Source organism: Branchiostoma lanceolatum, chromosome 6 (assembly GCF_035083965.1).
Source record: "Branchiostoma lanceolatum isolate klBraLanc5 chromosome 6, klBraLanc5.hap2, whole genome shotgun sequence".
NCBI classification, from domain to species: Eukaryota; Metazoa; Chordata; class Leptocardii; order Amphioxiformes; family Branchiostomatidae; genus Branchiostoma; species Branchiostoma lanceolatum.
This window is the reverse complement of record NC_089727.1, coordinates 15,760,937-15,787,226: the sequence shown is the minus strand read 5'-3', so window position 1 is coordinate 15,787,226 and position 26,290 is coordinate 15,760,937. Positions and strand designations below refer to the sequence as shown.

At 40.7% G+C, this 26,290-nt stretch overlaps 1 protein-coding gene and 1 long non-coding RNA gene across 4 annotated transcripts in view; one reads left to right on the top strand and one right to left on the bottom strand.

The window, feature by feature from the left end:
- LOC136436816 (ankyrin repeat domain-containing protein 50-like) overlaps positions 1 to 17,274 on the bottom strand; it is a 27,154-nt gene extending 9,880 nt beyond the window's left edge. The window contains exons 1-2 of one of the 2 annotated variants that reach the window (XM_066431165.1): positions 16,949 to 17,274; positions 9,550 to 9,630 (exon numbers count right to left, since the gene is read on the bottom strand). The gene's annotated coding sequence lies outside the window, so the exon portion shown is untranslated. Of the gene's footprint in view, positions 1 to 200; positions 438 to 9,549; positions 9,631 to 16,948 lie in introns of those variants that run through there. The other variant, XM_066431164.1, reaches the window with a different exon arrangement.
- LOC136436823 (uncharacterized) lies at positions 7,237 to 26,290 on the top strand. 2 transcript variants are annotated; one of them, XR_010756093.1, is made up of 4 exons: positions 7,237 to 7,429; positions 10,883 to 10,953; positions 13,414 to 13,655; positions 26,060 to 26,290. It is a non-coding gene; the product is annotated as an uncharacterized lncRNA (long non-coding RNA). The 2 variants fall into 2 exon arrangements; XR_010756092.1 differs by lacking the exon at positions 13,414 to 13,655.

Genomic DNA, 26,290 nt, shown 5'->3' with positions numbered 1-26,290 from the left:
GCATGAAAAGACTCGGTTCCCCGGTACAAGGCCATCAGTTATATTCATCTAGATCCCCGTCACGCGCCAAACTTGTTTTGGTCCGTCCCCGAAAGCTGCGAACTCCGTGTGTTATCCCACCCCACTATTGACACTGGAGCTCACAAAGCAATCAATAGGTGAGAAAAGCAACAGAGAGATCTAGCCGCGTCTATACTGACCTTGGGTGGGGAAAGCCTTTTCCTTCAGAATAATCAAACAGCGCTCGTCTTGTTTTGCTGTCCCAAAGTACGAATCTGACAAATCCACCAGTGTAAATCCAACTCCCGGCGCAACATTGTTTAGGAATCGCCCACTTTCCAAGGCCTATGAGTAATCCAGGTGACTAGCTCGTCGTCAGACGCCGACGGTATCGGAACGTCTGCCCCGACCGGGAAACTTGCTGATAATGGGGAATACCGCCGCCCACTGTCCCAAACAGGCCGGGTAGGCGAGTCCATGTTTCAGCGGGGAGGCAATTTTTAGTTCTCAAATTTAAGTTTTGCAGCTCGCCGTATTTTATGCTACTAATATTTACAGCATACTAGTGTTACTTTCAGTAAGAAAGGATCACTACTATATACCGTGACTTTAGCTAGTTAATATAACGGAAGGGATACCCTTTTTTGCTATGGTATGACCCCGCCTCGGTGTTACCCAACATGGGTAGGCACCCACAGGTGATGACAAGTCCGGCGGCGCCCGTCACACGTCTTCCGGAACACCTCAAACTTGTACCAACGTTTGTTCTTCCCACTGTACTTCACGGTGAACGGAAACAGTGAATTATTTGAACAAACAGAACAGCAGAATGCCCGTGTGTTCCCAGAGCACTTGTCAAGACTTCTTTACATGTAGGTCCTGAGTCATTATTGTGAGTTTGATCAAGGTTAGGTAGCATTTAGATTGATGTCATTAGCTGTAACGTGAAAATGTTAGTCACTGATAGAAAGTCACAAGTTGACATTGACGCATCCCCCCATTAAAGTTAGTACACACTAAGAAAGTAAATAGGTATCACTTTTTCACCTTTTAAAAGTCCAAAGTCATGGTAATGACTTTCCAAGTTCACCACCTGTCTCTAAACATTGCAGAATTCATGGCACACTACACATGTCCATCTTAAAGGTGATAAATTCACATTTCCTGTTGACTGAAAAGGTGCGCTGACACCTCATTATGTACCTCCAACGATGTCCCTTGTCTTCACAACAAAACCTGTCTTGGAGCTATACATGCCTGCCACGCCACACCATTGTCTACTCTAAATCATCAAACACAAAACAATCAAACTGAGCTAAACTACATTGTCCCCGATATTGTGTCCACCAGAAGTGTAGCAGCACTTCACAAGAGAAGGAATTATTCCTCAACAGACAGTTTGCTTTCTTTGCGAGTATGTAAAAGGGTGCTCCCAACCGTGCAGTGTTTGCATATTGTAATTTCTTCTAAAGAATCAACAGGGAGCAGCATGTTACTTGTTTGAGGGGCTCTGTCAGGGCTCTTAGCCAAAGTTTTCATTCACAACAATCCCATAATGAGGTACCTTTCAGAGGGAGTTAGATGCTAAGCAGCATAATCTGTACACAGGCTTGAGAAAACACAACTTGATACCTCTGGAACATACTCATGCTGTCTTTATTTGCCTACCTGTTCAGGGGAGGGTCCACCCCAAACATTACAATCAAAATGTGTATTGGTACAATTTCTGTTTCAAACCTGCGAGGGGATTGTGATCTGAGTGATTGTTGAAAATTGGTAAAAAGTTTTGAATTTGATGTCGTCCCAGGATAGTACCATGTTGAAACACTGCCGGCCTAACACCATTTGGCTCTCATCAAGCTTATGTTATCAAGCTATCAGCAGCTTCTTACAACTGTTAATGGGGTCTATTACTGATCAGGGTGCTGAGGATTTGGCTGTGACCCTCCCACCACAAATACAGTGGGTACCATATCCCTGCCTTAGCACTTCCTAATCCCAAATCCCTGATTTGGACAGTTGATAGTGAAGTTTATTGACTAGACTCGGGATTAACTTGGATGCCCAAGGATTTGACAGTCTGCAACTCTTATCTGAGTGACAGCAGGGTTCTTTCGTCTCCGTGGAGTTTCTGAGCTAGCCTGGAGGAGAAGTGCCCCCTTCTGAAAGACAAGATCTCCCATTGGCCCAGCCCAATTAAATCAAGGTGTTACAGGATATCACCATGTCAAGTTCACGGTGTGGGGGAGGACCGAAATAGATGGGCAGAATGCAGGGGAGTTACCTGGCCTTAGGCCTTCAACCCACACAGGTCACTGCAGATGGTTTGTGTATGTTGACAATTGATGGGTGCTGATATAAAGTAAATATACTACCCTTTTACCACAGTATAGGAAAAGGTCACAAAGGGCTAGATCATGCACTGCTTGGTGATTTATTTCCTACTCAATAAATAAAGTACATCGAGCATTTGTAGCATAAAAGGATTGTAACATCTCAAGCTCATAACCGTAACTTATTCGTACCAGCCCACTCCCTTGAGTTTAAACCAGGAGTCTATATTTCTACTTATATGATCATTGTTATAGCTTACATTGGTCCTTTATGTCAAGGCTAGGTGGTATCAAGACAGAAAATATAGGCAGAATCATTAGACCAGAAACCTTATTAAAGAAACCCTCCCTTAATACATCAACCACTGACCTGCTTGGTGACCTACTCCATAAATAACGACCCCCCAACTGAACTGAAAAGCCCCAGCTACAGGTGTTGATAGATGAAGACTGCCAGAGGGTATGACAGTTGCCCTCCCTCTTCTGGTGACTGGGGCTCACCTAGCTGCCATTGGAACCCTGGGAGTGAGCACGTTCACCCTCTCCTGGGAAGGTTAAAGTCACCTTCCTTGGACAAAGGTTAGTGTAGGTCTGGCAGAGAGAAAACATCCAGACTTGATGTGGCAGTTTATCAACACTACTGTGAAGTTATGTTTTCATAAAAAGCATTTCTTTTATTGGCCATTTTTATTGCAATTTAAACAAACACTACACAATAAAAAAAGAAGTGGAATATAAGAGATGATCAAGGAGGCTTAAAAAAAGGTTTAACCTCCTTGATACAAACATAAACCACAGATCCAAAGGCAAATTGTAACAATTACAAAGTTGTTTCTTTGCTTCCTCATTAACACATCACCCCATGATCACTGTTGTAAGCATAAATGATGATCTGGTTTTTTAATCTTTAATGTATCTGTTCTGCTTTGCAAGGAATTCTAAGCTGTTAAATGATAAAAGGGAAGTTATGTTGCTGGTGTGCCAAGATTTTTTTTGCAATCTCAGTGAGATATAGTCTTGTATATTGTCCCACTACACATTTTTGACTCACTATGCTGTAAAGATTCTAAATTTAGGACAAAGGTCAGCATTCTGAGAAACATATTACATGTATTGGGAATCACAGATAGGACCATATTTAGCATTGAATAAAAAGTGCTGTTGGCTATGTTGTAAGAGTATTGCTTTCAGCATTTTTATGCTAAAACCTGTCTGTCTCCAAGCCAATGACATTCCCAGGTACAAGACTAGACAGGAAAATTGCCCCAAACTAATCAATCAGGTACCTGATACCAAAAAAGTCCATGTCTGAGTGATTGGAAGTTGTCCAGTCTGTATTTCCTTACAGGTGTATCCTGGTGAAACGCTTAGCGATGCAGACAAGGAAAGAGTCGGCTGGGGAGATGAACTTCCTCATCCCATCACATGATTCCATCATCAGACCAGGATATGTTGTATTATGTTTCAGAGGACACTTTTTATAAATCCCTGACTACAACATTTTGGAATGGGCCTTCAACACAATACAAATGGTAAAAAATAGCTATGGCATTGCTGTACAGAATTCGGGTGCAAAAATGAAGTCAGGTGATTCTTTTGCTCAAATGGTTATTGTAATTAGAGCCTCAGAAGTTAAGCACTCATCCAACGTCTTGTTTTTGTAGCTGTCTTCATCACATTATGACCTGAGTTCATGATAAAGGTCACATAGCACAGGTGGGGAGTGGCTTACCACAAGGTATGCCTGTGCCAACGGTCTGAACAAACCACACCTGCCCTCACTTCCTGTTGTGAAGGAAACCTGCCCAGACAGGTCCCATAATCTTCACCTGTCCACACCTGGTTGGTTCACCACCGATATCCGTTATACCGCGTCTTTTTCTGATTGGTCCAACTAGGTTAAAATTGTAGTTTGGACCAAGGAGGTTAGAATTTTAACCTCCTTGTTTGGACTGAACAGTGCCCTTACGAGGACAAAAGAAACATATCATACTTTGATCTAACTTGTTGTTGTTGTAGTCCCGCCAAGGTGAATGTACTTGTGCTTGTTCGTTTCCTTTGTAGTTGTCTGCAAAGCCGCCTCAAACTGACTCACAGTTGTTTAGATGTTATCAAGATAAGTTTCAACCTGTAATGTATATACTTTGCCCAGACAGACCAAGACAGCTGTTTTCCTTTCTTCTCTCTGTCGCTGTAGCGCCCAGACGTTACCTGAGTCACAAGCATACTTCAGCGGACCTGTGTCTGACAAGTTCGCCGTGTGCCAGTCACAAGTGCACGCAAACTTTCTCTTGTTCTTCAGGATAGCATGCAGAGTGTTCAGGCAGCTTCTAACACTTCACTTGACTTGTGGTTAACGAGTGATAAATAGCTGCTTGGAACAATCCTTGATTCCATATAACATCTACTAACATAATTCCACCAGGGTACATGATTCCGCCATTTTCTGCAAACAGATCCCCAACCCAACGTCCACCAATATAATGCACTCCTGTATATCTAAACTGTGTATACCTAGGGGTGCTGCACTAAAGATCTTTCAAACCCACTGTTTTTCAAAGCGGCGGATTTATGTAACCTGGCAGATTAATGTTAATGGAGTACCCTCTTTGCTTCAAATAATTGGTTGCTGAACTTTTCAGATCCGAAGCAAACACACAGTCTTTTCCCTAACTGTATTGTACAGTAGGATGTAAAATTTCATTTTCTCCTTTCCGTAAAACCAAGAACTTCAATAAAATGTCATTAATACAACAAAGTTAAGAACATTGACATTATGCATACAGCCTGATCAAGGGTGGATATGGTATGCAAAGTCATTGTTCCTACAACTTCCTCTGGTCAGTTTGCACCTCCTTTTTCATGTCCATACCAACATGCGGCGGCATTTGGGTGTTGACCTTCCAAACAATGGCAGGCTATTTCCAAAATAAAAGGCCCTAAGAGCTTCAATTAACACCTGTCATCCAACTGTGAAATGACCATCAAATTTGATGATAAACATCTCAACAAATCCCAGGGGCTTTAGTATCAATTACTGACCTCTCCTAAACCACACAAGCTTACTTTGCTTTGTTACTATTTCTGGGGATGTTTTCTCAGCTGAGATAATAACCTGCCGGTCTTGAACATCTCAGTGAGAGTTGACATGTTTAGTGTTTGGAGGAGAATTTGCCCCCCTTCTCCTCACCAAGCTGGTGACAAGCACCTACCATGCTGGACTCTGTGGGCCAACTAAACATGGTCAGGGATGTTTAGTTGTGGGTTTCTGTCAGCATCTCGGTTTTACTTTTATTTGAACATGAGTAATGGGTCCTGGTTTGAGAACTGTCTGGTTGTTGGAAGAATATGAAGAAATTTCATCAAATTATGATGTAATGAAAGTACAGTATTTGTCATTGTAGTGCCACAGGAATAAAACTTTTTCAGTACATCAGTGGAGCTGTATTACAATCTATTGATACAATAAATGAAATGGAGAAAAAAATTAGAAAAAAAAATGTACTAAGGAACACAAGATGTCAATTATATTGTTTATCATTTCTGAAATTCAATTATCCTCTAGGCTCCCGTCACAGTCAATTCCTAAATCTGTTATAGTCGTGTCATGCCACAGAAAGCCAACAGTATGGTCTTCTTGACTAGGTCAATACATTCTAATATCACAAGACTCATAGAAATTACGCTTTCCTTTGACTAGTGTAGTAATCACCCCTCAAAAAATGGTATGTTCCACAAGACCGATATCAGGGGTCCTAAATCAGCTCAGATGGAATATGCCATCTCTAGAAATAGGGGGAGTAAAGCCCAACTTTTTTCGAGGTATTTACCGGTATTAAATGCCTGAAGTTGGAAAGAAGACTACTTTAAGTATCATGTTTCTGACTTTTATCTAAACCTCTATTGAGTGATGTTATCTGTCCGTAACGGAGGTGTTCTGGCTGCTTATTTTCACCTGTGTGCTTGGCTGTAGAAATTCTGTATAATGTAAATGTACATAGCTGTTCAAATAGAAGGTGGCATCAGTTCAAACCATGGATCCATGGTATCACCAGAATGTGAGAAATCACGTAAGGTGGGAAGTAGTAGACCTTCCAGTATTCTTTTTGCTGTTTTTAAGGGAGGAAAATTGATTGTTTGCCTCCTTGTCTGCTTATCATAAGTACTTCTGTCAAAGACTAGTTGCCTGTAATTTATTTGGCCTGTCAATCACCCTTTTCCTGTTTCATAACTGAATCAGTCACAGACTCACATATCTTAATACAGATGAGATACTCGTGATCACCTTCGTAACTTTCCCACAGACCATTTCCCCCTGCCTGTTAGCTATGTACATTAAGATCATCCCATATTTACCCGTTGAATGACACAGTATACCCTCACCATGCATTAGGTTCAGCTTATCTCCAACCATTTCAAGTCTTCCATGTCTCGTGTCGCCCTTATCACTTTCCTTCATCCTAACCCCTTTCTTTCTAGTCAGCCAAGGAAATCAACCTCATCTCCTTTGTTAAAACACTTCAGGGGTTTTTCAGCACATACAGTACGTATTTACAAGTTAGAGTGAAGACCTTTACTTATGAAGTGAATTATTTTCAGGCTCACAGAATGCAAACTTCCAACTATCACAAGTTGAATATAAGATTAAAATAAGATGAAAAAGAAAAGTCATACCTTAAGGCCACACCATTTTAATTTCTTGGTTAACAGAATTTTTAAAAAAATGCTAGATTGAAAAATCAACAGGAAAACAGAATCTCAGAGGAAAGTTTGTACTTCGGTGCACACAATTTCAGGGAGTGAATAGGGTCAGGTGCAAGTTTTCACCCCAGCCTTCTGTTTTTGCTAAAAAAAAAATTTAAAAATCCGTTAACCAAGAAATTAGATTGGTGTGGCCTAATGCTAACAAAACATTGTTAATTGCATATCTTATGCATGTAATACCCCGTCTTTTTTCCCCAACGTTTGTCGGTTACCTTTCATCTGGAGGCAGCCATGTGCTGGACAAGGTACTATCGAGTCCCGTAATCAACGCTAAATCCTGCCTCCGAGCAAGGATTACCACAGACTTTTGGACACACCATTCGCCTAATAAGGTTGTGATGGCTCTCTCCCGCTCTCTATGTATAGTTATATATATTTATGTGTGCATATAAAACTGGTATGTATATATTCATGTTAGCAGGTAAAATGTAGTGGTTAAGGTTATTGTAAATTCTGTCTGTGACAGATGATAAAGTAGTGGTTTAATGGTTGAGTAGGAGAACTCAGAGGAACATAAATCTTTTGATACATTAATGTCATTGATTTCTGTTCAAACATGGAGGGATACTAGATAATGCAACATAATGTTCATGGATTTATCAGAGGTCCTGAAAAGTCATGGAATTCAATAATGACTAAATAGATGAATGAAATGAAATTAAAATATCAGCACTAGTCAGCAACTGATTTTCATAAAATCCTATGTTTCGAAAAAAAGGTGGCCGCTTTGATGCATGTTAATGTTTGATTACTTAAGTGCTAAGGGGGCCAAAACATAATCATTTAAGGTCTTACAAAAGCTAGCCTTCTACCAAATATGAACTTCCAGACAATCCATCCAGGCATTCTCAAGATATCGTGTTGACAGACAGACACGCACATACAAGAACGCTGTGCAAAACATAACCTTCTTGGTGAAGTTATATTGCCTTCATACCTAATTGAGTGGGTGCAATGCAGAACCTGAACTTTCGCTGGACTACTACTCACATTGCGTGGATTCAAGGACTTTCTCGTAATGGGGCATTCCGTTAACGACAGTTTTTATTATCGGACAAGTCCGTAATGCGAAATCCCCCCCAATATCACCTTGAACCTTCTCGGAGAATTTGCTCTTGAGTGCTTCCTCGGAAATGATAAATCTGTGGAACAGTGCTTATATAGCCTGCAGCCAATGCAAGCTGACAGGTCTCCTTAGCAAAGGTCCGGCCTTTAATTCCAGAGGCGCTTCTTAATCTAATTGATGAGCTGGAAGGGACGCCTGAATGGCTGGTCAGCCGATAGCACCTGACAGCATCATAGGAAGGTTTAGGTCTTTAATTCACTAAGAAGCTCTTCTGCAAATTGAAAGTTGGTCAAGACAAATGGATGTTCCTTTGAGGTCAGGAGAGAGTAAAGCAGGAGATGAATCCTTGTCTCTCAAAGTGTCCATCATGAGGAAAGTTGGCAGCTGGGTGCAGGGGCAAGAACTTTGGAGGGCACAGGCTTGATTATTAAAGATTTCAGAGGTTGTAGGTGTAGTCTTAGTGACATTTTAAGGCTTGAATGTACGATTTTACGAGTTTATACTGTAGTCAAGCTAGTATTTCAGAGAGCCAGGTACAACTGTAAGGCCAGGGAAGATTGGATGTGGACTGGTTGAAAAAAGTTTGAGAGCTAGACTCCTATACAGAAGTAGTCCCAAGGCTACTGTCATTGTAATTTATTCATTTCTAGTGCCAAAATGACCAAACCTCCTTGAAATGACTGATCAAACTCCAAATGTCTGCAATGGTGTCAAAACCCATTCCCTAAAGCTGATGATTGCTGTGAAGAGAAAATTAGTTCCTTCCTGTCAAGACGCATTTTGGCAACACAGAAGCCATTTGTTGTTGTTTACCTTTTCACTTGTCTCACCTGATTTTCACCGGTGATTACAGGATAAACTGATATGGCTTCCACAGGCAGTACTGAAGACAAAGTACAGAAAAACATGAGGAGAGCCACACCTTGATCACGTAAAAGAACCCACCACACTTTGAAAATAGTAGGGGTTCTTCCCTGTGTGAGTGGACCAAACCTTACAGTCTGGTCCGGGTTGACATCATGAAAAGGTGATAGTCACCCATTCTGTCAATCCTTCCACAAAAGTGGTAAATCTCAATAAATAAACAAGATTTATCTGCCACTTAAAAATCATGACCATAGCATGTCTCGAACACGAGATATCAAACCCGGAAGTTCTGCTGCAGTACCATAGCAAGCCACTAGGGGGCCCAAAATCTAATCATTTTGAGGTCTCAAGAAGACTTGCCCACATACCAAGTATGAAGACAATCCATTTAGGCATTTATCGAGTTATACTGTTTACAGATGGACACACACACACACACGAACGAATGCTGACGAAAATATAACCTTCTCGGCGAAGGTAATAAATATCTTTAACTGGGGAGAAAAGACTGCAACTTACCTTGCAACTTGTGTCACAAACCCCTGCAGGTTTCACGTTCCCACGACTCACAGGCATCCAGACAGTCCCGACATGTTCTACCTGCAGCAAAACGCAATTACACAAGAATGTCATAATAAAGCAGTGATTCACAAACTCACCCCTCCCCTCCCACCAGCTTACTGGGATTTAGCCTCCACCAGGCCTTCCTATGGGCGTCTAGATCATAGAATTGGGCAAAAAAAGGAATAATTGTCCAGTAGAGTCAGTCCACGGTAAGGTCAATAATTCGCCCGCGCTAGCAAAACTTCCCTCTGGTGGCAAAACTTCCTTGGCAAATATTCTCCCTATAGCTGGCATAGTTAGTCTGGTGGAGACTAACTGGGATTGCAAGTGACATACCTTTTCCCTCAGAGAAATCTGCAAGTTTTTTTCTAACTCCTTTTCATTTCTTTCAAAAAGTTACATGCAGTTTCAGTACACTGTTGTTTTGGACTTAACATAAATTATCACTCGTCTGATGTTATCATGTTAGTTGGAGAATGGGTTGATGAGTCATGTAATTATCAGTATTGTGAAGGAGACAATGCTGTTATGCAGCAGGGCAAAAGTGGAGACAAAGAATGTTTTCTTATCAATTCATAGTTCGATTTTCTGTCACAGTAGTTTACTAGTAATCACTTACCCTGTCAGTTAAAAGACATGAAACAGTATTTCAGTGTTATTGTAAATATCATGCGTGCTACAGTTTGTTTACACATATGATTATACTGTTACTTCTCACATGCTGTAAAATTTTATGGCAAATTGACTGAAACTAAAATCAACCTCTATGCCTAGGGGAACAGAAAAAGCCAGCTGTATCGTAAACCGTTTGACTCTGAAGCCTAGTTGTGTGTGTAAACTTTTATCAGTTGATCAATCAATACTTGGAGATGACCAAAGTTTAAGTCAACACCCACACATCACCAATTCCTTTGAAAAAAGGTTTTAACCTACCCAACATGGACTGTGTAAGGCAAATTCCGCTATTTGAGGCTGTAATAGCTAACCAGTGTTGGGCCTTTTCTAGCTGGCTTTAGCGTGATTCAATCAGGCTATACCCAACATATTTCTACCCTTTGAGTATTTCTAACAAATCTGTTTCTGAGAACCTTTGATCATTTTCAGCACTCATTTGTTCAAAGGTTTTCTGCTTTGGTCTGTGTTAATTTTGCTCTCCTTCAATGCAAACGGTTTCGAAAGCCTCGTCACCTGTTCGAATGCTGGAGGGGGATAAGTCATCATTGCTTACTTAACTGCATCATGTCTTACACTGCTCACTGACATAAGCCTTCTCTAATTCCCCTCTTAGGTGCATCTAGATTTTGCCAAGATAATCGTCCATTTCAGTGTGAAGGGAGAGTGCAGTCATGTGTATACCAGGTGAGTGACTACACACTTCTTAAGTGGTTGGCTTTGCCCTCAGCTATCTGGTTACCCTCAACACCTGCAGCTGGTAATCAGCTTGGTTTGGGTACGAACTTGAGAAGGCCCAAGGTCAAGCTCTATCCCTTGCCCTTAACCTCCTTGAGAAATATCAGGGCATTACTTATAGTTATAATTTTGCTGTCAGGTGGCAAAACTTCTTTAATCCATTTGAAATCAAGACGCATCGGGTACCGGTAATGATGATCGACAATGGCGGATGCGTGCGGACGTCAAGGGCAATTTGCAATATTAAGGCGTCAGTGTTTGGCTAAAAGACTGGCAACAATCACCTTTTCATTCACCTTAACAGATGCACCTTGACCCGAAACTGCCCAGGTGAGACGGCCTGTTAGGATAGCTTTGTCTCGAATCACCTGCAAATGCAGGCAACTTTAACAATGTTTCTTTTGTTATGGCTTGATACTTCTTGGTATACAAAGGGAAACTATGCCATGTAATTGTAGATAAATGGCGAAGACTACATGACACGCTGTCTTCGTAGGAAAAAACACCTGCTGGGAACAAACTTTTTGAGCATCTGACACTTAATTGTATGTCAAGTCCATGTGTTGTTATGGACAAACTCACCTTACGTAACCAAAACACTGAAGAGATTATCATCTTTCGTACCACAGAAAAGAATCCCACACTGACAAAGCAGAGGGAACCAAATCTGACCAAAATACAAGTCTGCACAAAATGGACGCCATCACCACCTATTGTAAATGGTGTCAATCACAGGCTACATGGGACCAAATTTGTCTATAGTCTGCTCCAGCCTCTCCCATTAATCCGTCCCTCAGCTTTCACCCCTTGCGGGCCACTTCTCTCCGAGATGATGGTTTGTAGGTTCAGGGGAACCCAATACGGGTCTTTCAAAAACAGAAATGTGGCGGAAAGACTAATTCTCCGCCTGCAACCCTCAGCTATGCCTGCCATTCAACTCTGAGATTGGCCATGAAATTGTGACAGGGCAAACACAAGAGAACAGGGCACCCCAGAGTCTGTCAGGGGTGATTAACAAGGTTATGGTCAGACCTTTGAACCACCTGTCGGAATGTACTTGGGCTTTTCCTTACCTTTCCCAGGGCTGGGGGGTGCCAGTGGGATAATCAGGTATGAAACTCAACTCCTTGTTTTGAGGGATGGTAATCCGTTAGTGCTGACATTACCTTGTCAGGTCAGCAGCTGGCATGGTTCCAGAATTACCTGTTGTTGTACCTCAGAAATGCCCCTCACTACAAAGCCCTGCCCTCTCGCTAAACAAAACACTGTCTGGGCCCGCTGATCCGTATTGACACCCAGACGCAAAAGAAAAATAGCCGCAATTCAAGGTAGGGTCAGGTGTCGTCAAGTGGTTTGAACTTGTTTCAACAACCAGCTTGAACCTGCGTTAATCCCTTTGAATTCAAAGGCCCTGTCCCTGTTGCCCTGGGTGCAATACTCTCCACAAGTGGACTTTCCGAAGCGATCAAATTCGTGTGGCTGGACATTGACAGGGGGATAATGCATAATTAATAGCTACACCTGCTCTGTAAGTGATGAACAAGGACCAATCACAGGACTGAAGCAGATGATGCCGTCTACAGGGGCTTAGCGGCTAAACCACTTGTATAACCTTGAACCACTTTGTGGCCCTCGCTTGTCCGGGAGTCAACGATAAAGCCAGGGCATGTTAGTTGGAATGCTTGCTTTTCTGTTTATACGTAAAGAAAAGCTGGCGGCATGAAACATTAGCGCAGTATATGACTTGAACAATCTTGGGACATTTGTTGGGACCAGGATGGAAAACTAACAAACAAACAAACAAACAAAACTAATGGGGACATTTCAGGACAAGGTTCTTCTTGCGTCAAACACCGTGTTTGCCACGCGGACTTCACAATCAGCCTAATCTCCAATACACAGAACGTTTAAGGACAAGGTTGTTGCTACCACAAACTGCACGTACCACCCCCTGTACACAATCAATTTCTAATCCCCGAAACGTTTACGTAACATCTAGGAACCCCTCTGACCAACAGTAACCTCGATGCCAAGGACATGTTATGTTACAGAAAACTTCATCATTGATGGAGAAAATTTGTTACCTTCACGGGCATTCCAAAAGGATACAGGAAATACCTCAAGAATCGAACGGGGTTCCTCAAGAACAGTTGAACATTTGATAGGCTCAGGTTCCTACTCAACACTTAAAAATTTTTACAATTTCAGTTAGACTTAGGTATTACATATATCATTTGTCAGCAAGGAATTGAGTTTGTGAGACTTTTTTGAGGTGATGAACCTACTATATTTATGTAAGATAACCCACACCAACTAAAGTTTCTAAGCTATGCCCTTCCTCTCTGCTGCTGAGAAAGTTGGCACCATCTCAAACCTGAAACATCTCTTTCATTCCTCCCCCTGATCCAGGAAAAGTGCGGATCTCCAACTCCACAAAGAGCAGTGTTGTTGTAATGTACAGGGTGCCAGTATGTAAACTGTACAGGTACAGGTCGTCACCAGACCTGCTGCATCACTGGCCTACTTAACATGCCTGAGGGAAGAACACTCTGGCCTAAACTAACTCAGTGTAGCAGCTGCCCAATACCTGATGACAGAAGACAGCGTCCTGTGCACATGTGCTACAAGTCCAGGGAACCTGAGCCCTGCTGGTAAATCTAAAACGTCTCTTGCCTCTCTCTTTAAAGTAATGTAGTAATGTAGACCTCCAAAGCAGTGAACACGTTTTGGCACAGTTAGTGGTGCACTGAAGAGGACACTGTTATCTCACAGAAACAAAGAAAAATCCAACAGAGAGCTAGAGTCAATGTACTCACAGCGTACTTCTCTATTCTTGATATGGAATGCAATCTACTTCAGTACAGTACTAAATGCCTTATGATGGGCAGATGTAGGTCCTTGGAGGTAGTTGGATTCCTTCTACAAAGATGTTAAGTTGAATGGAGAAGAGGGAGCCTTGCATATCCCTAACCCTTCCCAATATTAGGTGGTGCTTCAAGATTCTCCATCCCTTCAACCCTAACCTGCACATCTATTAAGCCTTTGCCTCAAAGTCCTTGAGATTCACATTGCTGGTGCTCAGTGTTGATACAGCATTTCATCCTCCATTTAGTTCCAAATCAGCCTAATAGCCCCAGTCTGCGGTGCGAAGCCAAGCAAGTGATGCAGTGATCGATCAACCTCCACAGAACATTACAGCTCAGATGGCAGAGCTAAATGTCAAAGTTGTAGCTCATACTTTTCTATGAAGTTAACATGCCTATGGAATGCCTTGCATCCTCAAACAAGGAAGGCTCAGAGTACCTAAATATGTAGATACATATTCAGTGATGAGGAGGAAAGTGATGTCAGAATTTGTATTACTGTGAACAGCGTGACATTGTCAGTCAAACTCAACTACATATATATCGAACAACCAAGGGTATTTTGGACAACCAACTGCCCATAAAGGCATAGCTTGTGGTATAGAATGTGTTGGTAAAGAAATAAAAGAAGATAGATTTAGAAAAATGGTCTCTCCAGGCTACAAGTGACTTACCACACAAGAAATATGAAATCATAAAAGGGAAAAATTAATTGTTCAAATTGATTGCATTTTATATCTCTCAGAGACTGACTGCATAGCTAAGGATTTTCCCTATCAATAGTTTAAAGTGACAAATGGCCAGTGAAGACTCCTTGTTCCCTGAGTACAATGTCTGGCAGCACAATTTGCAGACTAATCTATCACTGCTGATGTCTGAACACACCTGAGTATGTATATCAGTCTTATCCCTGGGCACAATAGCAATGATGGATGTGGACTTAAGACTATCAATGAGGTGACATTACCATTAATTACCACTGATTAATCCTAACTAATGATACTAATGATCCTGTTAAGGTGAAGGCTGAACTAGACTGCGGTATGAAAGCACTTTTGGAATAGTTTAACCTATTACAAGTATATATTCTAACTGCCTTGTTTAACCAAAAAGTACTTTGTTTGTATCAAAGATGCTAGCAGTAAGTCGCATTGGCATGGCAGCTTCAGTGCCTCCTCCATAAAAGTTACAGTAACTTGAAAATGAAGCAGACATTGACAAAGTGACCCTAGAAAATGAGGTATTAACAGTCCTTTCAGAGTGTTAAGATCAATGTTCCGTGATATATCTTCATTCAGTCTCAGTGATGGCAAAGGAAAGGCAATGCAAATTTGATTGTGTAAATGGCTCAGAGGCAAAGAACCGGGTGTGAACTATGGTTCTTTACACACCCATTTATTGGTCATTTCAGTAATTGGAGACACCAGCATTTAACTAAGTTAGACATAAGAGAACCACAAGAGTGAAAACCTGTTGTTAGACAGGCATGCTTTTCATTACCTTTTAAGTTTTGGGGGCTGTGTGTCTGCCTGTTTTTAAACAGCATAATAGTCATAGATGGATCTTTATGATATTTGGTCTGTTGGTGGGAGATTGCAAAACCTTCAGTTATTATATCTCGTTTTTTGGACATTCTACGGTCAAGTTTTTTTCCTCTTTCGTTCGTCTCTCCTTTTTTTTTTAGTTTGAAAATCCTGGATGAAATACAAAATAACTGAAAAGTCCCTTTAGTAATTTCTTCACCCTGTTCAGTTTGGGTCAGCCACAAATAATACCAGGCACTCAGTGTTTGCTCTAGCAGCCATTTATAACTGATTGACACCTGAACAGGACATATCAGCACAGTGAGCTAACTACCTTGTGGCTTCCTCACAATACCTCATCCAACCAGGCAAACAAACAAACATGCTTAGGCTGCACATCCTGCAGTGAGCAGCAATTGATTATCGGTTGTCTGGCATTCCGTATGGTGCGGTGGCGTGGGGAGTGACCGTTAACTGACCTACACTGACCAACACGTGTGGTCAGTCCACGTGCAAACAAACCTGTCTGGACTAGTTCTTGCTTGTTTAGGTCAACCTGTTGACATCTTACTCTCTTCCATCAAACTACAAGCTTCTGCCAGGAAACTAACATAACCTGACTGTAGTTCCGAGAGTTACCGCAAGTTGACATTCCCTAAAGCTCGTAAAAATCTCCATAGAATTAATCTAAATTAAAGAACTCAAAAATAATGATCTTTCAGGTATGATTTGGGCCTTCCAACAGCTGAATAAGCATCATATCTAATCAAAATATATCAGTCGTTTGAAACCACAATCTCAACATCCTGACAGAAATTCCACCTGTCAACGAGGAGATGACAACTTTTCAGCACTTTTAGCTGACCTCAAACATCTGGGGTCTTGTTTCTGCAGAATTTAGGCAGTTAACTCTCGAAAAGTACAGCAACTTTCATGGGTTCAATAGCAGAGGGCTTCTTCTAGCCCTAGCGTTGCAACTCAATGAATCAGGTAACAAGGAAACCGTTAAAAAAAGTGGTACGTACCATTCATACTCCAACAGCTGTGACCGACAGGATAGAATTCTCACTAGCTTTTATACCTTAACGTTGTATATCTACCCTGGAGATCAAAGCAGTGCGTCATGCCTGCAGTCACCTCGGTGTCCTCATGCATAGACGTTCAGGGCTAGCCTTGGCCCGCCGCGGCTCTCAGACACAAGAGCGTGGCTTGGGTACCGCGGCAACCCCAGCTGCTCACGTTTGCGAACACGACATGACCTGCTTTGAAGTCCAAAGTCCGCCCACCTGCGTGTACTCCGCCGCCGGGGTGTCCTAAATATAGGCCAGGTAGTCTGAGGCTAAGGACTTACCTATAAAGGTGTCTTCAATCACGTAGGCGTTTGCTGTGGCAGGTTAGAGAGCGTACGCACCCACACGAGGCTACTTCAGCACCGCTTTCAGCCAACTCAGACATAATTTATTTTACTAGTGGTCAGGTGAGCCCTGACAGTGGACAATATGAAAGGGGCAGAAGGCAGACGGGGTATTGTTGTCTCCACATGGAGAGCAATCTCACCTTTCACTGCACGGCAAACAGTCTGAGTGGGCCCGCATGGTGATCAGATAAGATGGACACTGTTACTGTTTTTGTCGGCAGATCTTTCGCCGTGGTGTAACCGGATCCGGGGTTTCCAAGTTCGGCCGATGGTTTAATTATATCAGAGACAATCGCTGTCCGTTGGCTCTTGTGTATAAGTTATTTGTTCAATCCTTGCTAACGAAACCGACGCGCTTTCAACCCAAACAGCCGTAGGTAAACACGCTCTCTGTCTGACACCTCCCCGCTCCCGATGCGTACAATGGTCCGCCGGCCCGCTGATTGTCTGTACGCCACTCTTGCACCTGATCGGAATACAAACAGAAAAACACAGAATCACAAAGCGAGCATGTGATGGAATCAGTTAGTCAGTAGGAAATAGAATTAGATTACATCCAATAGCCATTGCCGTGGACCCCCAGTCTACTTGATTTAACTACTTCCGCAAAAACATTGACTTGTCATAGAAAAGTAGTGCAGAGTCCTGCCGGATCAATTTGACTCTAGCCTACAGGAAATTGAAGATGAAAAAGGGACCAACGAGACATGCAATATTTATATCCCCATCTGATGTTGACTGTATGTCTCCGTTACAGGGGATCAGCTGTGCAGAGTACACTGTAGTAATTTTTCAAAAAAGGAATAAAGGAAATGCTAACTAAAGTCTTTTGGATAAAATTGCGATAAGGGAACCATTTGAGTGGTCTTGCATATACAGTCAAGGATTTGAAACTGGTTAAGAGATGAAGGGTATATGCGTGGAATTAATTATTGATATTGGACAAACAGAATGATCTGCTTTATGTCATATTGTACAAACAATTTAACATTTCATGAGACCTAATCCAATAAACGATAATGTGCTATGGTAACACAACAAATGTTCCATTTTTCAACGTCTATAACATATTCAGAGGAGAGTTGATTTGAGTCGCTATATGCATTTAGAATAGGATCTATATCACAAAACTGCACTTCCAAGAACTTTGACCTTCTCCCATCTAATTAAGGAAGCAATTTGCCACCAAATTTGCATGATCAGTGCAGGGTCTGAGAGTAACTCTACTCATATCAAATCAAAGATCAATGGACTGTATTCATCTCTGTCCTTCCCACAAAAAGTGACAACAGTTGAACATGATACTGGGGAAGAATGCAAAGCGCTTGAGAAGTTATCAGTTAGTAATGGTTAATCTGTCTAACACTGGTGATAACAAGTTGCTCCCATCCATCAACTGTCTATAAGTTTACTTTAGGAACCAAATTTCCTCTTCTTGTCAAGTCAATCCCCAACTTACACATACCACCTGGCCTAGCCCTACCCTATCAAGCCAGGTCAAGGCCAGAACAGCTAGGGTCAAGGGAATTTTGGAGGTGGCCCACTGGTATTTAAGGTTTAAAACTGTTGGTAATGTCTTGAGGATAAGTAGCATTCATACATGCCAGAATAATCATCACCATGATTGTGGGCATAAAAGGGAAGAAGAAGAAGAAGAACAGAAAGTGACTTTCCTTTTTGATCAAGTAGTTTTCAAATCAGCTTGGAGATGTCGTCTGATTTGATACAGCCTAAAACTGTCAGATCGCCTCAAGCCACCTGTATTTTCTCCTTCCTTCTCAATTAGGGTGAGTTATATGTTACTTTACACCCTGCATCAGGCAGCGTGTGCCTGCCAATAGTTAGGCAAGAGTCAGACTTGTAAATAATGCTTGCTATCACCTCCAATTGAGCGCATTTACTTAAGAAGGCCTCTGATTTACATCGTTCCGTGTAAGGCATTTCCCAATCCTGCCCAGCAAAGGAATAAAGCTATAAATTTGACAGTGAACTTTCTCAATCCATGCGGAAACTTGGCTGGAGTGCCAAGGTACACTGTGGTGATGAGAGACAGGGCAGGACTTTAAGTATGACTTCAGATCAACTGTACGACTGGTTTGAAGCTGTATTACAGCTGCAGACAACCAGGTTTTTCTAATGCTTTTTCTGGGCTATCATTCAAAAGATGCTTTCTTTTCAAAAGTCTGAATTAAAATCTGATAAAGCCTTAATGGAATGACAGATATTACATTATTGGCCATTTCTCTTCAAATAAAGGCTGAACTTTCTTTCATCGTGACTTCAGTAGTCAGACAAATTATAACATCATATGGGTTGACTCTACAAGAATGAATGGTGAACACCAGCTAATACCAAGCCATCATTCAACAATCGCTTAAAGAAAACTTCCTGGCATAATTCCCTCTGACAGATTCTTTGCACACTATTACTCTATTGGGAAATAACAGAACACAACCTTTCAAGACCCCAGGAAGCAATGTCTATCCCAGACGTACAACAAACTGAGACATCTTACACAAGGGTAATGGAAAGCTATGCTAGATGCAACCAATTATAGGAACCATGTTGTCATAGGGGTACAGCTGCCTTAAGCCTTCATTGTAAAATACTGACAGGTATCATTTGCTGATAAAGAGGATACATTAGCACTTGTTGTAGCTCTGTTGTAACAACATCGTTGGCCTTCAAATGACTGGAATTAGTATTCAGCCCATGTATGATAGATCTTTATCAAAAATAATCAAAGAAGGACAAATCTTTGCATAAATCTAAGTAATGTTGATGATCAGAGCCCAGTACATGCTACCTGGTATTGTAAAATAATGTAAAAGAAGAAAATTGTATCTTTACCCCAGGCCTAGAAATAGGTAAGCATAGGTTTATAAGACATTATTATTTTTCATCAAGGCCTCTGAAAAGCAGCTAATAAACCAACTACGTATATCACCACACCCCATACTGGAGCAACTGGCACCTGTTATGCTGTCTCTCAGATTACTATAGTGCTGAATGGGAGTCTGTCTTCCTCACAAATAAACCATACTAACATTAACAGATATTCATACTTACATACAGAGTGTTCATCAAAGACAGACTTTTGCAAGGTCCTATTATTTGTGTACTCCTGTAGATAGAATCATCCAAGCTTGTTGCGAAAATCATTAGACAGCATCCTTACTGGTTTGCTGGAGGGCAGGCCATTCTGTCGCGTGAGCGGATTCAGACATGTAAATAGGCAGTGTCTGCTCTGTGGTTATAGATATCATCTCTGCTGGCTGGATTATGTCAAAATATTGTTTTACATCAAAATACATTTTGTAAAATTCAGATAGCATCATAATACCTCCCATGGGGTTTGTAATTAAGTATTCAAATGATTGAATTTTGTATTTTTTGTCACCAGTTCGTTTATTCCTTTCTCTTAGCTACTTACAGGTACATGTACTAACAAAAGCAGGTCCTGTTCTTGAAAAGTTGTCAATCTATCCATCAAGCAATTTGCTTATGTTTAAGATCTTCTTTAGATATCAGGAAAGCTATCTTTTAATCTCAAAGGGACACCTGTTGCATGGTCCTGGAACAAATTTTCGTGAGTTATTTTGTACCAGTTTGAGACAAATTGTAGAACTTTTCCTTCAGCCCTCCAGTAGATAGCTTTGAGAACCATGTGGGCTGCATGCCCAGAATATTTAAAATCCACTTTGCCTCTCAAAGCGTCACTGTCTTCATTGCTCAGAATGAGGAATTATGTTCACCAAAACCCCACCAAGAGAGTACAAACACCATGTCCTGCCTATCCATTGACTCCGAGGTTATAAAACATTCATTAAACAATTTGCAGATTGTCTGGATAGTAAATCCCCAGCCTGACATACCTCATTACGAATTCATGATAGCCTTTCCACCCAGACTCCCTGTCTCCACTTCCTTATAGAATCTGATTCTCTGTACCAACACAATCAATGGGAAATAGCTAAAATCTACAAGATAAAAGAAATGCAGCATCTTTTCTGCAGGACTTATATGTGATCAAATCGGACTAGGAGTAAGAAACATAAGTATGTAATGTAATGTATGGCTTTATTGGCATGAGTAGAAATGGCATGGTCTCTCAGCATCAATGGCAAAATGGATTGTATTTCACCCCTTTGTGAGATTCATAGTGTATGACAGATAGGTTTATCATATGCTTCAATAGGTTGTCCAAAAAGAAATGGGTTAATGGGGTGTGAAAGGTTGTAATGGATCATATTAAGATTAAAACGTGATCGGAAAGGAAATACATGCACTGTAGAGAAAACTGTTACGTTACATTGCCATTGGTAACCAGTGTATATCATGCAAAAGTACAACTTTCAACTTGATATAAACACACAATTCCTCAGTATATATTTATATGTATAAATTATTCTTAAGTTCTTCTTTTTTTGGCAGCTCAGTCTTGGAAGACTATATACGTTATTTCTAGTTTGAAGTAAGATACCTGATTACTGTACACACCCGTTATTCAGGGCTGGTTGCAGACGAATTTGCAGGGCTGAAACATACTGGTCCACCTCTGTTATGGCTTGCTGACCCCCAGACTTTGTTGCAAATACTACATATATGCTGTGAAGCCAGCGATGTCGTTGTGTAGATCTTTGATAACAAAGACTACGCGCACATTCATGTTGTCACGGATGGTTTACATATTAATTGCTTTTGCATGAAATGTCGCCTGACATGTGACTGGAATTAGGACACCTGTCATCCACCTGTCCCTTTGAACACCCGACTGTGTAAATGCCTGTGTTTAAAAATATCGTACAGAGATAAGTAATGTACCCACACGCCCTTTGTTGAAGATGTTTGCTTCCCTGTCTGCTGGAGTTATGATTCCCACTTCAAACTATACATCAAAGTAGCGGCCGGGTTTACCAAACAGTCAGCCCTACAAACAACGTTTAATACATCAGGAGAAGGACGTTTCTCTAATAATATCACACCACTTTGAAGCAGTCTGTGTCCTGTTACATTTGTCATCAATAGGATGAAAGCTGTTGCCACACCTTTTATTATACAGGAACACAAAACATAAAATCCAGCCACAGGCTATTTTTCTACCATTCAAACTTCTGCAAGAAAAACCCACAACAATTTCGAATGCCACGTGGGCTTCCGGCTAATTGTCACAGCTTCAGCATTTCCTTTTTGTATCCTCTTTGAATCATCTAAAAGCTTTTAACTGCTGTTTCTGACACTTGGATAGAAGGGCACCTAGATAAATGACCACAATTTTCAGCAACGAAAGAAAAGAAGAAAAGTTAACAAAAGCAGAAAATCACTTGATTGAATGTTATAGTAACCAGGAGAAAATGTTAATCAAGTATACCAGTCACACTTGTAACATATACTGTATATATTAAAATTATCACATTGATTTAATGTTTGCGGTTTTCACGGTAATGTCTTCACTGAGAACTTAAAACCACCCTGAAAATGCTTGTTATGTCTTCAGCCCGCCTGCCCCCTCGCAAACTAAAAACCACATTCAACGAACATTCCATTTTCTCCCTACTGCAAAATAAAATTCCTGTGAACTTAAAGGCATTTACAGTATTGCTTGGTAAATCCATTTTATTAGCAAAAATTTTAATTACAGTTATTACTTTGACAACAGGACATTACACCTTGAGCAATGTCAAGGTAAAAACTGTTATGAACAGCATAAGGAAAACTATCTAATATCACATGATAAGAACATGTATAACCAAGGTTTAACGATCGGTCCACAATTTACATGAGCAACAGAAGACCCTAGACGGCCTAGAGTACTAAATTTCCTTTTCTGCATGTAAATAACCATCAAACACGATTTGAAATTCACCTCTTTTACTTAAACCTAGTGATTGATCTTACTCTAAAAGCTCAACGACAAAGACGGACTTACAGAGACCGTTCAGAAACACGATTAACTTGACCTGTGTGAGTAGACTAAAGCTTCACCTTTGCTCCTTGTTATGAGCTCTTTGATGAAAACAAGTGTAGGTAAGATGAAACAAGGGCTTGGGAGAATAATTGTGTTACATTGCACCTGGCTCTAGTCCAGCCGATCCAAACGGTGCTCTGTTGATCAATATTTGGATAGTGTATGTAAAGGCATCATCTAACGCTACCGACACCGGCGATCGGAATGACAAACATTCGCTCTGCTATGAGGTTATAAGTCAAATTTGGAAGACAAGAGAAAATGTAGATTGTAATCTGAAGCTGATTGCATCCTTTTAAAAGTTTTATACAGACAGGACGACTTTTAAGAGCCTCAACTTTGTGGTAAGAGAGTAGAAACTTTACTTTGTGGTGTTTATGTTACATTGTGAAGTCCTGCCAAAAATGCCTTTGATCGTCAGGTATGTACTTATCAAAAGAGCCATCATAAAGGTGCCACTTGAACGTCAATTTCCTTTGTAATTCCGAGAAGCCAGGTTGTGTTTGCAGGTCAGGTGAGAGTTCTGCTCACATATCTCTCCCATTCTTCCCATCTGGGTGGAACTTTCAGCAACAGGAAATGTGCCATAGGTGTGCAAATAAAAATATGGCAACAGTCCAAAAGTAGGCTGTTATAAGACACCATCCTGATCACTGCATAATGAACTTGTCATAATGGTTAAAGGTTGTATGTATGCCATAAAACAATTTACAACATCTGCTTATTATATAATTACTATCAAACAAAATACAGAAACTGAGGTGTGGCCAAACTCAAGTTAGAATAATGACATACAAAAGAAGACAATTAGAGACAGTGTGACTTGACTTTTATTTGTTTATATGCTGTTGAAATTTTTATAAGAATTCAAGTAGCATTTTGAATAGAAATTATGTTGTCTAAAGTTCATATCTGGGTCATTTTTTCATTCAATCTTCAGACTTCAATGACTAAGCCGAATGCTATGACATGGATACAATTTCAACTCCATTTATACATATTTTATGCATTTGCCAACAGTTTTTGACAGAGATTAATGATTGGAATATGATATTTGAATATTGTATGCAAGAGATAAGGACAAATATAGGAGAAATTTTGCTGAAAAAAAGTGGGGTATCTTATCTTGATTATGTCAAAAACGTTTGATAACAAGAGCCTGTTGAGATGTCATATCAAAGTTGATATTATTCCCAGGGAGCAAGACAAAAATAGGCGTTGATATGATATTAGATAGCAATTATGAAATAATTCCTTGATGATATCAGAAAATAGGAATCTTGCTGTATGACATCATATAGGCTAAACAGGACAAATATTATGGCATAGACAGGTATGGAAATTATCATTTCTTTGTAATGACTTATAAATCCCTAAACATGACTCAGAAATTAGTTTATGCAACAGTTTTTTCATGTCCTCGTATAACATAATGTGATTTTACATTTCACATTATGTTATACGAAGACATGAGATGATTGGAAAATGTCATTATCTCTTTCGCTGAAGGTACAAATAAAAGTGACACAAACTAATATCAGAGTCATGTTCAGGGATGTATAAGTCATTAAAAAGAGCTAATCATAATAGAATTTCCACTACTCATGTATTTGAGATATTAGACACGTATATCCCGACGTTCAAACTTATTATTGATCACAAATTCTTAAATACGCCGCTGTTTTCAAATATTGCTTTTGAAAGTACCCTCTTTCTCTTCATAACTTCTTCACTGGCTCACACAGGTCCCACCTGAGTTAAGAGGGTCGACTACATAGGAGGTCTGAACACTTTGAAACAACCCCACCGCTTTGATCCAAATGAGAAAAAGACACCACCATTTAGACGTAAGATAAGGATCACACAAAAGAGGTGGCACTAAACACATACAGGAAGCTACTCAACCATATTATGAACTAATGTAGCTACCTAGGGAACAACAAATATGTAAATGTTTTGACAACTGAGGGGAGGGATTGTAGTAGCAATGTTTGCAAACAAATAAGCACCGCGACAACAGATAAGAATCACAAAGATATGGATGATTACTTTTGTACTGAATTGCAAGAGTGGAATAGACAAATGCATATAACAAAAGTCCTATACCTCACTTACCGTAACCGTTACTAAGACACAGAAGATTGTAATAAAATGTATTCAGTATTGCATATCTAGAATGACACAATTTTATCCCACAACGATATTGATGATTAAGTTTGGCAGAGGTATTTAGACCTTTAGACCTTGAAGTAATTGAAATGTAAAAATCATTCTTAGACCCCGTTCACACTCGTTTTTTTCAATCGCGATTGAAGTATAATCGCGATTGAATCGATCCGATCGCGATTGATTTTTTCAGTGTGAACGCTCCCAATCGCGATTGGAACGATCCAAAACGATCCAATCGCGATTGGATTGTAACTACCTCCGGAGGTAGTTTGAGAGGATTAATCGCGATCGGATCCAATCCAATCCTATCAAATTTTGAGTGTGAACACAACTACGATTCACTCCATCGCGATCGGCGGGGATTTCGGCTGGTTCCGGGGGTGGGAGGTCATACATTCGGGTACGTGGGGTCATAGTTCGCATCGCGCGGGAAAACAAACCCAAGCCAAACACGTCAGATCGCTCTCTTACAACAACAACAATTTTTTCATCGTCAACAATGCCCAAGAAGAAGGATTAAACTCCGTCAGCAACCTAAGCTGGTGGCAGGTGGCGCGATGAGGAGACCAGGGTCCTCATCGCAATCTGGGGGAGAGAGGAGGTGCAGGCCAAACTGGGGAAATGTCACCGAAAGAGGGACATTTACCAGATGATCGCCGATGGCATGGCGGATCACGGGTTTGAATGGGCATAAATAATCAATCGCGATTGGATCACGGCGTACTTTAATCCACTTGGCGAAAACAGTGTGAACGCAAAAGTTTCTTTGCGTTCAATCGCGATCGGATCGAACAATCGCGATTATACTTCAATCGCGATTGAAAAAAATGAGTGTGAACGGGGTCTTAGATCTAATACAACAAGTTTTTAAAAGATTTTTGGATAGACTGGGGATTTTGTTTCCAACTTTACCCACCCAGTCTATCGAAAAACTTGTTGTATTAGATCTAGTAAGAATGATTTTATGGAGATAGCATCAGCTTGTTAAAACTCTGCTTTATCTAAAAGGCGTAACATAAGTCAGGTACAAAATAGATAGGATTCGCAAAGGACTTTCATGTATTTCGGCATGATCTTATCTCTTAAGAACAGGTGTTTTCTTTCTGTTTCTCAGGTAATTAAAACTTTCTGAAGAAACATCATTGGTGACGTGTGGACATGGACCATTGCAAGGTTAGTAATTATGTGCCAATTGTGTGACAAATACAATTGTCTCATATTTGTCTTTCACATACATATTTTATATAACCCTGGCTATATCACTTCAAGGTTAATTAGTACGTACGGTGTATAATGTTTTACAGGTATGTTTTAGTATGCAGTTGTCAATTACAACGGTATTGAA